This window comes from Megascapheus bottae, chromosome 3, assembly GCF_031878675.1.
Source record: "Megascapheus bottae isolate mThoBot1 chromosome 3, mThoBot2.hap1, whole genome shotgun sequence".
NCBI lineage: Eukaryota > Metazoa > Chordata > Mammalia > Rodentia > Geomyidae > Megascapheus > Megascapheus bottae.
The window spans coordinates 11,110,957-11,124,567 of NC_143511.1; the positions used below are offsets into that span (position 1 = coordinate 11,110,957).

The 13,611-nt window shown below is 41.2% G+C and overlaps 1 protein-coding gene across 1 annotated transcript in view; it reads left to right on the forward strand.

The window, feature by feature from the left end:
* The first annotated feature begins 298 nt into the window (after positions 1-298).
* LOC150064941 (glutamate receptor ionotropic, delta-1-like) overlaps positions 299-13,611 on the forward strand; it is a 142,343-nt gene continuing 129,030 nt past the window's right edge. The window contains exon 1 of the mRNA XM_090329286.1: positions 299-434. The gene's annotated coding sequence lies outside the window, so the exon portion shown is untranslated. The remainder of the gene's footprint in view (positions 435-13,611) is intronic.

Genomic DNA, 13,611 nt, shown 5'->3' on the forward strand with positions numbered 1-13,611 from the left:
ATGCATGCTAGGCAAGCACCTTAACCACTAGGCCAAACTCCTGGCCCCTCGCTTTCAGTTTTTTTTGCCACACTAGTCCCTGTGAGCAGGCACCAGGCCCAAGTAGCCTCAGCCCCCGCCCGCCCCGCCCCCGCCCCGCCCCCGCCCCCGCGGAAGGCGCAAGGGGCGTGGCCCGGGCAAGGGGCGTGGTTTGGGAGTCGCGGGGTGGCGGAGCCCGGGAATTCCCTCCTCCTGAAGTCAGGCGTCTTGGCAGGCTCCGCAGTCCTGGCTGCAGCCTGCCGCCCTGCGCCTCGCGCCCCCACGCCTAGGAGGTGGTCCGGGTGGAGGAGGGAGAGCAGGAGGGCCTCGGCGGGCGTCTGCTCCGCCCGCTGCCCCTTCTCCGTCGGGTCAGAGCCGAGGCCACAGCCACCCGTGCCAGCGCGGCCAGAGGGCAGGTAAGGACCCCGGCGCGGCCCCACGCGCGGGGACTGCCGACCCCGCTCCCGGAGGCGCTGGGCCCGTGCGCCCTGCTCCAGGAAGCGACTCCACGATCTCCGCTCTCCACCGGCCCGGAGTCGGGAAGTTGGGGAGAAACTTCTCCCCTCCCCCGGCCAGGCGGGCGCGTGTCTTCTGCCCGCGCTACCTCTACCTGCTCGCCGCGGCCGCGGTCCCCGCCCCACCCCGGGCTTCCCGGTCCCTGCCCGCGTCCTCCCGGGCTTCGTGTGCCCACCCCGCCCCCGACGAGGTGAGCGTGTTGGTGGGGGAGGGAGGTTGGGTGGGAAATGTGTGTGTGTGAGTGGGGGGGGGGCGTTGAACCTTCATTCGGATCCCCGAGCCCGATCAGGGGGCCGCTGAGCCGGGCTGGGAGGACCTGGGCGCGGGGACGAGCGGGGGTGGGGGGGAGCTCCGGGCGGCCCCTGGGTTGGATAGAAAACCGCAACCTGTGTAAAGTTTTCCTTTGTTTTGCCTGGGGGGTGGGGAGATCCACCCTTCCGCGGCCACTCGTGCTGCACCGGGCCCCTCTGCCGCCTCCCCTTGTGTTCGGTTTCGGTCCACATGGGCTCAAGGAAATTTTGTGTTAAAAGTGTGTGTGTGTGTGTTTTCTTCTTGGTAATGGCTTCCAGCTTTTGCTTTATTGGACAGAGTTGTTTTAAGGACTCTCTGTTCAACTTATGGAACCTCATGGGTTCCCCTTTCTGTGCTAAAACCTATTCTTTAAAAAAAAGTATTGTAAATGTGAGGTACAGAGGGGTTACAGTTATAAAAGTAAGGTAATGAGTGCATTTCTTTTTGAAGAGGGTAATCCCCTCCTTCATTTCCTCCCACTCCCCGCCCCATCTGAATCCCCTCTCCCACAAGTTGTAAAGTTCATTTCCAACATAATGTCTGGTGTGCATCATTGCTTCATTGGTTGACCCTTTGTCCTATCATTTCTGTTGCTCTTTCCCTTCTCTAAATCAAAAGATAAAGGGTACAGAACTAAAAATAAGTGACAATGTGGAATAAACCAAAAGAGAAAAAGAAAGAAAGAACTACACTAACAGAAACCTTTTGTTTCAGTTTCTTTGAGTTCATTTCAATAAGCATAATTTTATGTGGTCATATACAATAGCTATTGAACTACTGTGATTTTTTGCTAAGACTATCCTAGACATATTTTAGTTACTACAAATGAGGGAAACTACGTAGCTTATGTTTCTTTGTATATGGCTTGCTTCACTTAATACATTTTTTCCCGTCTTTCCATTTCCTTCCTTATGTACAGAGTAATTTCTTTCTCTCATGTCTTCCTTTCTTTTTTCTTTCCTTCCTTCCTTCCTTCCTTCCTTCCTTCCTTCCTTCCTTCCTTCCTTCCTTCCTGTTTTTGTTTTTGTGGTTTTTGTTGTTGTTGTTGTTGATGGGGCTTAAACTCTGGGCCTGGGTGCTGTCCCTTAGCTCTTCAGCTCAAGGCTAGTTTTCTATCACATTTAGCCACAGCACCACTTCCCATTTTCTGGTGGTAAATTAGAGGGAGATAGGAGTCTCCTTGACTATTTGTACCCAGGCTGGCTTTGAACCATGATCCTCAGACCTCAGCCTCCTGCGTAGCTAGGATTATAGGCATGATCCACCAGCACATGCCATACTTTCTTAAGGAAGTATAGTACTCCATTTTGTATATATGCTACATTTTCTTGATCTATTCATCCACTGAGGGATATCTGGGTTGATTTAATATCTTAGCTTTGGTAAATAATACTGCAATGAACATGGTTGTCATTTGGGTAAATGCCCATGAATGTGATTGCTATATCATAGGGAAGTTCCATGTTTAGTCTTCTGAGGAACCTTTATACTGCTTACCAGAGTGATTGAACAAGTTTATATTCCCATCAATAGTGTGATAGCATTCCCTTTTGTTTACATGTCTGCCAGTATCTGTTATTAATAGATATCTTGAGAATGGCCATTCTAAGGGCAGAGGGGTGGAACCTCAAAGTTGTTTTGATTTGCATTTCTTTTAGATCCAGAGATGTTGAACATTTCTTCATGTGTCTATTGGCCATTCATATTTCTTCTTCAGATAAGTCTCTCTTTAAGATTTTAGTGCACTTATTAATGGGGTTGTTTCTTTGAGAATTTGTAGGGAATTAATTTTTTGAGCTGTCAGTGTATTTTAGTATTATATAGTTAGAAAGGGTCTTCAAATCTGTAGGCTTTGTATTTATCTTGATAGCTATGTGCTGACATGCAGAAACTCTGCAGTTTAATGCAGTCCATTTATCCATGCTTTCTTTGATTTATTGTGTTTCTGGCTCTTAGAAAGTTTTGACTCTGCCCAGGAACCCTAGATTTTTTCCGCTATCCCTTTCTGTAATATTTTCAGGGTACCTGATCTTTCAATGAGGTTTTGATCCATTTGGATTTGATTCTGGTGCAGGGTGATACTGAAGGATCTAACATTAGTTTTCTACACATGTATAGCCAATTCTGCCAGTACTATTGGTTGAAGAGGTTGAGTTTCTTCCATCCTGTGTTTTTGACTCTCTTAGCAAATATTGGGTGGCGATAGATCTGTGAGTTCATTTCTGGGTCTTCAATCCTAATCCATTGGTCCTCAGGCCTGTAAAAACCTACCCTTATTTTGTCATCAATCCTGAGGCTTCAACTCATTGCTTGGGCACTGTCCTTGAGTTTTCTCAAGGCTAGCCCTCTACTACTTGAACCACAGCAGTACTTCCAGCATTTTCTGAGTATGTGGTAACAAAGAATCAAACCTAGAGCTTTGTGCATGCTAGGTAAGACTCCACCACTAGGTCATATTCCTGGCTCTAAAACCTACTCTTTAAACAACAAGCTCAGGTTGACTTCATTCTCCTTTTATTGGATGTTTTGGTTAAGATAGCAACTCATGCTCTTGGCCACCATCATATATCCTTCCGAATTTACATTTTCAGATCTTTATATTTTTCCCAACACAACTGTATCTTGTTCAGATGTAGGAATTTTAATGTGTTAAATCTGGAGCTGTAAACTTCAGGACCACACTGTATTAGGGCTCTATGTTTGGTTCATCTTGTGAAAAAAAATTGTGGGAATGATATTTCAATATTTTAAATTATAAATGCAATTAAAATGTATAATTTTCTTTTAGTTCTTTGGGGGATGCAAAACCAAGAAGTGTTAATATGGAACGGAAGGCCTTATTTTCTTAGTGATAGGGACAGTTGTACACAAATAGAAGCTGAATTAAATACTCCCCTGAGAAAACAAATAGGTATTGCAAACAAAATAATTAGAATGGTTTGTAACAAGCAAGCAAATGAGTGCTGCGAAGGAATTGCTGCATTATATTTATTTTTTTTTCTATTTGAATATCTGCCTGGGGCTGCAAATTGAAGGACCCAATTTGCTTTTAAAATTTTAATGACAGAATGAAAAGCATTGGCTTTGTGTTATGGAGAGATGTACTTAGGTCACAGTTTTTTACATATTAAAATTTTTGAGCTTTATTTTGTATGGAGGTGTATGAATAATTTTGAAGAATTCCTTCTTTTTTCCCTCTTCTCTTCCCATTCCCTCCCTTCTCTTCCTGCTTTTCATCTTTCCTTTGCTCTTTCCTTCCCTTCCCTTCCTCTCCCATAAGCACTAACTAGGCTTGGTACTCAGTATTAGGAACCCACTATAGTATGAAACATTAACTTAGCTCATAAGGAATTGATCTACTCTAACTCCAGCTTGGGTGAAGCAATGCACTATGGCCTTCAGTTTATTTTTAGTTCTGTGGGTGCAGAGGGTCCTGAATTCCTAACACTTGTGAAGTGAATCAGTATGGGTATATTGTAAGGGACTAGCAGTTCCTTGTGGATTTTGGATTTTAGTGTAAGGCGTTTCCTTACACAGTTGCTGGGTTAATTGCCATATTGCTCCGTTGGAGCCAGAGGGTGGCAGGAAGGACCACTTCATAGCCCGTGAATACAGAGTTTTATTCCCTGGACATCTTATGTGGACTGTGATCCCAGCTCTTGAATTTCAGGGACTGTAGCTCTGCCCTGCCTCCAAATGCCAGGTGAAACTATTTTTAGCCTGTCCCTGGAGTTATTTTTGTGCTTTGTAAACCCCAGGTCTAGACCTGCAGCAGTTTACATTTCAGATGCAACTTAGAGCATTTTTCAGGAATATCACAGCTGAAAAAGTTAGGACAAGGTTAGCAATTGCTAATCCCCTTTGCGGAGGGGATTGCTTTGACCTACCTTGGATGCTAAGAGTTCATTGGAATGTTGGTATGAGCTGTGATGGGTGAGATGGAGCCATAAGTATTTAGTGCTTGTCAGGGTGGTAGAAGGAGGAATTCTACAGGAGATGGAGGCAGGAAGTGAAGAAAGAGGGAGAGGAAGAGGGAGAGGGAGAGGGAAAGAGAGAGAGGAAGTAACAATAATGAAAGAACACAAGAGTAAGAGACAAGAAAGAAAGGTCAGAAAAGGGATGAGGAGAATATATAGAAACCTCGATCCAGTTCTACCCATAATCCACCACTAACCAGCCAGCCAGAGGAATTTCATGGGCTGTTGCCAGTAAATACTGGGGACAGAGGTGGGTTCCTGCATTTATTGAAAAAGGGATGACCCACCTAGTGCTCATGATCAAATAGAATAGAATAAAAGAGAAACTCAATTCAATAAAGCAGAATAAAAGATTCACTGAAAATGTATATGTTTGAGGAATGCTACTTGGACTCCTCTGGCTAGGACAATAGTCTTTTGGTAAGCAGAAAAAAAACTAAGGGAGGATTTTCCAGAAATGAGCAGATGACCTGGATGACATCCATCCTACCAAACCCAGGCATTGGTCTTGAGGAAATAAGGTTAGCTGAACGACCAGATCCATTCAGGAAAACCTGCTGTCCTGACAGTGGCCTTGTAATCATCCTTCAGAGAGAATGGCATTGAACCATTGGTAAAGAAATGGAAAAGCCTGTCAAGGATTCTGTTAAGTGAAGTAATCCAGACCCAGGGAAGCACAGGTGGCATGGTTTCTCTCATGAGAGAAACTAGCACATGGCTATAAATCTAGAAGTAAATATACTAGGTGGCACTTAAGCAGTTATACATGAATTATCAGAAATATAATAGATTCTATGGAGAACACAAGAATAATTCTTTAGGAAGCCTAAGTCGAAGCCTAACAAAATGAGTATTAGAAGATGAGAACTTGTTGGGGGAAGGTGCAGCAGCAAGAGGAGAGGAGTATAAGAGTGAATGTGAGCACTGAGTAGGATGCAGGCAAGAATGCATTGCATAAGTCAGAGAACTGAGAAAAATAAGGAGAACAGTGAAGGTGCCAAGGGGCTGACATGGGTCAAAATGCATTGAATACATAAAATGCTTTGTTAAATGGGAAAAAAACCTCAATATATAGCCTTGAAATTAGGAAAAGTGAGGAAGGGGTTGAGGGAGGGGTGGTGAGAATGTGAAAAAGGACCACATCGATCAAGTTGCACTGCATTCATAAATGCCCCGTTGAATGGCAATGCCTTTGTTCAACTAATTAAAGAAAATAAAACAGTATATTTAACAAAGACACTTGCTGAGTTGAAGGAGATGCTGTGTGGTCAGAACTTTGCCACCTCTGTCTTGGAAAATCCACAGTAGAGCGGCAGGCAGCATACTGACTGGACTGTGAGCAGAAGCCACGTGTGTCATTTGCACAAATAAAGCCATAGAAGTGTTTATTTAATGACTGGGTGGTTGAGCCCTGGTGTATTGTCTTGGCAGGATCTCTTGGGGGTAAGGAGGAGAAGACAAGCTTGGTGAAGAAGACAGTGGGCTGAAAAGGGCTTACTTACTAGTTCAGGGTGACGCATCAGGAATGAGTCGGACAGATGTGTAGGCGAATGTCCCTTCCCAAGGGGAGGCTAGGTAGAGGCATGCCTGTGCTGGCTTGCAAAGGTTATAGAATGAGCTTTAGCTTTGGGGTTGGAAAGATGAAGTGTACTCACTTGTGTGAGTCACATGAATTCCACTCATGGACTGTTCTGGAAAACTCTTGGAAGTAGTTGTATCTCGTTTAGATTACACACAAAGACATTACATGCCCTGCCTAAGTTATATAGCCAGGACTGGACCCCAGATCTATCTAATCAGTGATACACTGAGTCAAGGTCTAATATCCGAAGGTGGGATTCTCTGGACATCACAGGGAGATCTTTTGAAAATGCTGATTCTGATATGCTGGGCCTGGGTGGGACCAGAGACTCTGCATTTTTAACAAGTTTCAAGATGTTTCTGCTGTGGTTAGCTCATGGACTGTGCCAATCCTGGGGCTTAAACTCAGAGCCTGGATGTTGTCCTAAGGTTTTGGGCTCAATGTTAGCATTCTACTACTTGAGCTACAATTCCACACTCAGCTTTTTGGTGTTTAATTAGAGATGAGTCTCATGGACTTTCCCGCCCAGGTTGGCTTTGAAACAAGATCTACAAACGTTACCCTGCTCAGTAGCTGGGAATATAGGTGTGAGGCATCAGGGCCTAGTTCACACCTATAGGAAGAAGATGGTGATGATGATGATGATGATGAAGATGATGATGATGATGATTATGATGATGTGTGTGTATGTGTGCTGATCCTGAGATTGGAACTCATGGCCTCATGCTCTTTTACTTACCTCTTTTGCTCAGTGCTGGTGCTCTACTACTTGGGCCACAGTTTACTTTCAGAATTTTTGCTGGTCAACTGGAGAGAAGAGATTCAAGAGCTTTTCTACATGGGCTGGTTTCGAATCTATACCTCAGAACTCAGCCTCCTGAACAGGAGTAGTTATTGGCATGGACAACCTCCTCCTGGCTTATTATTATTAAGTAAATGGACAAAGGAGTTTCAGTTCATTGCATCAGTTTCTTATTACAATGCATCTCTATCAGTGTCACTTCTTCGATCATTCTCCCTCTCATTTATCCCAACAGGACTCCTCCTTTCCCATTTCCTAGTTCCATGTTTACATATGTTCACATATGTTCACAAAGAGTATTATAACTATATTGTTGACTCTTCCTGTGTCACGGATCACACTTGGATAAATAAGGATGATCTCTCTGCAGTTTTCTATAGCTTACATCAAAAGGGAGACTCAGCAGCAGTCAGTGAGGTTTTCTGAAACAAATAGGGAGACAGGGTATGTCTCTGAGCAGAACTATCGTGTCATCTTCTGCCCCAGAAAGGTAAGCAGAACCAAGCTTTGAGGGTGTCCTACCACCCTCCCTTCCTTTCATATCTCCCTGGAACTTTGGTTCACCTTGATCTGTGTACTCTGATATGCTATGAATGCAGCAGACACTCCCCAAATTCTGTTGACTTGTCTGGGAGTAATTCTTTCATCACAACTTTATTGAATCCTGCTTCTATTTTCTCCATGTTTTCCAAGCCAGTCTTGTCTATGAAATTTCTCTACTATCATTAACTTTAGATTACTGACACCATAGATTTTTTTAAAGGGGAATAAACTTTATTATTTCTCCAGAGATGGAATAATGCTAGTATCACACAGATGTTTGATAGATTTTGGTCTTTCTAAGGAATAAAAAGAAATGACTAACAGTGTGATTGCATAGCCCTATATAAGTTTAGAGATCCATTTAAATATTTAATAACATTTCTCCCTGATATGGGGTGGTTCTGAAATTTTACTGAAGTCTTAAAATTAGACAAAAATGTGTTTGTGTATGAGGGTAATATCCACTTCGTCAAGATGTATATTTAGAAAAATGAGATCCTTAGTGTTTTAATTGCCATTCTGAACATTTCTTGTCATAAAAATTTATCCTCTTTGCTGCTCTGCCTGACTTAACATGAGATTCCTGCCGTGATTCAATCTATGTTCAATAAAATGCTTCTAAGATGCTTAAAAGTTCAGATGATAGAAGGCACCCCCACACAATTGCCATTCAAATATTGCTCTTGTTGAAATATCAACTTTTAAAAATTTAAAATACAATGGAACTTTGTGCTATACTGCATTACATGTCATATTGGACTCATTATTCTGTTTTGTTTTTTTTTAATTAGACTGTCAGAGAAACCTAAACCAAGCTTTCTTGAATGGTCTGAGAATGTATTATCACAGAGGTAGTTTCAGGGCTTTTGGACTGGTCCTGGTAAGGCAAAATGGTCACCATGTAAAGATAAGCTTGGCTATACTTTGAAGGTCTGGGGAATGGTACAAGTGGTAGAATGCCTGCTTAGCAAACCCCAGAATCATTATCACCAAAGAGAATCCAATGAGGTGTCAGGCAGGAAGAGGAGAGTCAGCAAATTCTCAGCCTCCCTCAACCCCCACCCAGTGCTCTCAGTGTGATGTGTCTGCTCTAAGGTAGAGTTTGCCTGGGACACAAATATCCAGTCAGGAAGGTATGGACCCCTCCAGGTCTTCTTTGAATTGCATAAACCCTTTCAGAACTCACTAAGGAAAATCTCTTCCCATCTCTTCACTCAGAAATGGGGTCGTGATGCTCATTTACAACTCTCCAAACTCTGTTCTGACATGTAATTGGGACCAGAACCCATAGGATGCCTTCCTGCTATGGAGAGGAGCAGTCACCTCCCACCTCCAAGACGCTGATTGTGGGGGAAAGTGCAGATGTGTTAGGACAATGTAGAAGAGGAAGGGGGAATCCTGTCAGGAAAGGAGAAAAAAAAAGGTTCTTTCTGTTTACCAATTGGCAAAGCAGCTGTATGTGCATCACACTTTATTTTTATTTTTATGTTTTGGTAGCTAATAGGATATAAGAATCTTGTGGACTTCCTGCTGGTTTTGAGTCATAGTTTTCTGATCTGAACCTTGTGGGTGGCTGCGATTACAGTTATGAGCCAATCACACCTGGCCATACCTAAGCATTTTTTATGCTATTACATACCTCTACTATAAGTGTATCTTATTTTGTATCATCTTTCTTTTTTCTTTTTTTCTTTACTCAGTTACCTACATTTATACATAGAATGATGTCATCTCATTAACTTAGTCATTTACTTACAGCTGCATATTAGACTATTTTACAAATTCTTTTGCTTTCTTGTTCTCTTTCTTTCTGCTGGTCGTGTGGTTTGAACTCAGGGTCTGGACACTGTCACTGATCATTTTTGCTCAAGGCTAGTGCTCTACCACTTGAGGCCACCATCCAACTTCTGGCTTTTGTGGTGCTTTACTGGAGCTGAGGTTTCACAGACTTTCCTGCCCAAGATGGCTTGAAACTGTGATCCTCAAATCTCAGCCTCCTAGACTGAGTGGGAGTAAGAAAGGAGCAAAAAATCTTTAGTTTCTGTTGTTATAGTGTGTAGGAAATAGGATAGAGAAGAACAAGTCCAATCCATCAGACTCTTAGTTTGACAGATGCAGAAGTCCTATGTCTCCCAAGTTATGTTAGTATCATTTTCATTTTTCTTCCAGTTAGAAAAAAAGGGGCACTTTAAAAACCATTCGTAGCCTCCCTATCAATTGCTCATCTACTTTCAGGGGGAGGCTGAAAGATTTTTTGAAAAGTCAATGCAGCCTATGGGTTTTCTCCACATGAAAATGCGCACACACTCATATTCATCTCATTTTTTGAAATGGTGAACCCCTGTGAAGTCAACCATGGGCCCTGGCTGAAGACACACATTTCCTCTGAACAGAAGCAATCAAATCTCATTCTCTTCCTTAGCATGCTCTACAAGAAGGACAATTTTGCTTTCAATCAGTAAATTAAGTATGTGCCTTCTGGGAGAATGGGCGATTTGGCTTTTCTTTAGAATTCTTCTAACTTTTCTTTGGCCTTAACCCTTCGAGAGTAAAGTAGAGATTTGTAGAGGTTTCCTAATAATTTATTTGACTCAAGATACATATTTTTCTAAGCTTCAGTATACATTCTCAGTAGAGAACTGGAGATAGTATTTTTATTATTCAGTGCACGAAGCAATTTCTCACATTTTATTGTACTCATAGCCATTTTTCCTATAAGTATGCTACAAGGCACAAAAGAGTCTGTTCCCCCTATTTCTTTCTGATAATGGGTAGGAAGAATGTGATGTTAACTTGAGACCATAGCCCTCTGTATTTCTGTACTTCCTTCTGTACTTATTCCATTGTTAAAACAATCATAACAAATATGTATTGTTTCCCACTGAAAATAGAGACATATCCAGCAGTGTTTTACTGCCTCTTTATCCAGATTCTGTCATCAGTTAAGTGTTCTAGATACTCAATTTTAACTGTTTCTAATGATAATCCATTGACCTTCAGGGCTAATTTCTTGAGTGAGTGGTGTACAAGAAAAAAGATTTGTGGTGTAAACTGTAAGATTATAGGAGGTAAGGGTAGTCTCAATTCATGACAATATTTCTTCAAAGGAAGTCAGATGGAACCTACAGAGAGCTTGTCCTCTTGCATCTACCAGGGTAGATGACACAAGAATCCAATTAGGATTTGGTCAAATGGAGGAAATTGTTCAAATGTCTTCCGAGTTCCTTATAAATAGTGCTTTTTCTAATATTGATGACAGTGAACTTAGGGAAAGGCAGTCAAATGAAACAAGTATAAATTATAGCATAATAGCTGGGATTTAACCAGTCATACAGCCAAGACATATGGGGAGCAATTTGGGGCACAGGTGTGTGTTCCAGAAAAAGAATTAGGATCATGAACTAAAGAATCTGAAATACATACAAAAGGTTTAGTAGTACGTTGCGATGGAAGAGTAATTAGCTTGAATGACACTCCCAAATGGGGGAAAAAAGCACTAAAATAGCTGAAAATGGTATATTTAAGAAAAATCAAATAGCAGCTGTCAAGAGTAAGAACCATAGAGACACAACATAGAAAGAAAATGGAAACTCTTGGCAATATGTGAGCTTCAAATTTAATGTTTGTCCTGAATGTCTTGGCCAAGCTGTTTTTGTTCTTCCAGTTGGGTGGGAAACAGGACATAGAAGATCAAGTCAAAGAACCACCTTGTGTAGAGCCCAGTGTCAGACTTCTCCCTAGCTCTGGTAACATATCCTCACTCTAAGAATTAATGAGAAACAAATGCAAGGGAAATTTCCCATTTTCACTTCAGAGTTGCACGGAAGGGACATTTTCTTAAAAACTGATGACTCATGCAGGTTTGTGCCCCAAGTTTATGTTGTTTGTGGGGTCTAAGGGAACTCAAAGGAGAGCTTAATTTACAGTGGTTTAGATGGGCAGTGAGGAGGAAGTAGATTGCAAGCAAACAGTTTCTGAAATAATGTGAATGGCAGCTAGACTCAGAATTCTTAGAGAAGTTATAAGAACAATGAGACCGAGAAAGAGATAAAGAGAGAGGCATAATCTCTGACTTACACTATGAAAGAAATGTACTTAATATGTCTTAAAAATAGTGGTGTATGTGCCTTGAAAAATAAAAAGCAGAATTGAGGCTAGCTAAACCAAACACAGGGAAGTCACAAATCCTAGTAAGTTAAAAACCTTACAAGGAGACATTACACATCAGAGTGGACCTACAGAGAAAAAGATGGAAAATACGAAGGCATTATTTAGACTATAACCACAGAAACAAAAACATGAGAGGTTAAGACACATGGAAGATAAGTAACAATATTTAGCATATTTTTGACTAAATTTCTAAAAGCAAGTAGGAGAAAGTGAAGTAGAAAGAATATTAAAGGACATTATGATTTATAAGAAGAAAACAAACCAGATGTAGCAAGACTAAGGATCAAGAAGATGACAAAAAGTTCACATCTAGCCACATCACAGAATGACACTGTAGGAAACCAAAGACAAATAAAACCTGAAATGTATTTACAGAAAAATGACAGACCATATACATATTTTTAAAAAAATTTATGTGTGGTAGGCTGAATATTTGCCTATGACTATATTCAAGGCCTAGTCTTATCTTTCAGTTCTTTTTTATTCATTTTCTGACAGGAGAAGCAAGGTTTAATTGTTGATAATTAAATTAACAACACATGAAATTGGCTTGTATAAGTTCATACTGTTAATATATTTCATTATCCTTATATAATTTTTATAAAGGGCTACCATTCAATAAATCAGTTTATAAGTACAATGCAGTTTTTTTATTCTCAACTATTTATTTTGTGATAATTTGTTATTACAGCTATAGGAAACTAGTATCTGGATAATAATGGAAATCTAAGATAGTGTCATATTGCCTTCCATGAGAGAAGAGAGAGTGGTTAACCTACAAGTGTACCTTTAAAAAATGTGTTGTATTTATACATTTTCATGTTGAACTGAAATTCCTTTGTGCAACTATTTAAAGGATATAATAAACAAATTTAAAGAAGAATAATATCGACATGGCCTGAGGCTAGCTCTGGGCAAAAATATAGGATTCTGCTAGGAAAATAACTAAAGCAAATAAGTGCTGGGGGCATAGCTAAGTGTTAGAGTGCTTGCCTAACAAGCATGAGTCCCTGAGTTCAAAAGACACAAAACCCTGAATAAGATAAAAATGTTTTTTCTATTAATGGAAAAAAATAAAACAAAACTGAGTCTATAACCACAATTCAATATGAAAAGAAACTCAGTAATGTACCCCAGAAAGAGAATTTTGTCACATGTAAGGCTTGAAATCTAGTCAATAAAGTCTAACCAATATGCTAATGGATACTTAGTACAAAGGCACATGTGCAGTTTATAAAACAATGTGGCTGGAGCGAACTAGAAGAGCACAAAGAAAGACAGAATGAGACTAATGTGCCATTGACACACTGACACATTAGTTGGCCCACATTAGCTGGTCATGGGAAGCTCACATTGTTGAAGAGAAATACGGAATGATTTTGCTTGTGCATTCCAGTGAGCATTGTGTCTGATGTGTTCTGTTACCTCACTGTCTTCTGAGAGTGCTGTGTTACCCAGTGGCTTGTTTCTTTTCTCATCAACTGTAGTCCTTGGTGGGGTGGGGGGAAGATTTTTCTCCTGGTACAAAGGGAAAATGTTTTCTGTTTTAATTGAATGCTTAAATTACCCTGTGTCTCCATAGGATGATTCGGAAGTTGGGGCCTCTCACTGTGGTCCAGAGATATCAGCTAGGAACTAGTGGGCAGGAGTGAGAAAAACTTCAGTGCTACCCTAGGGGCCTAGCAGATACATTGGGACAGGACCAGGGCCTG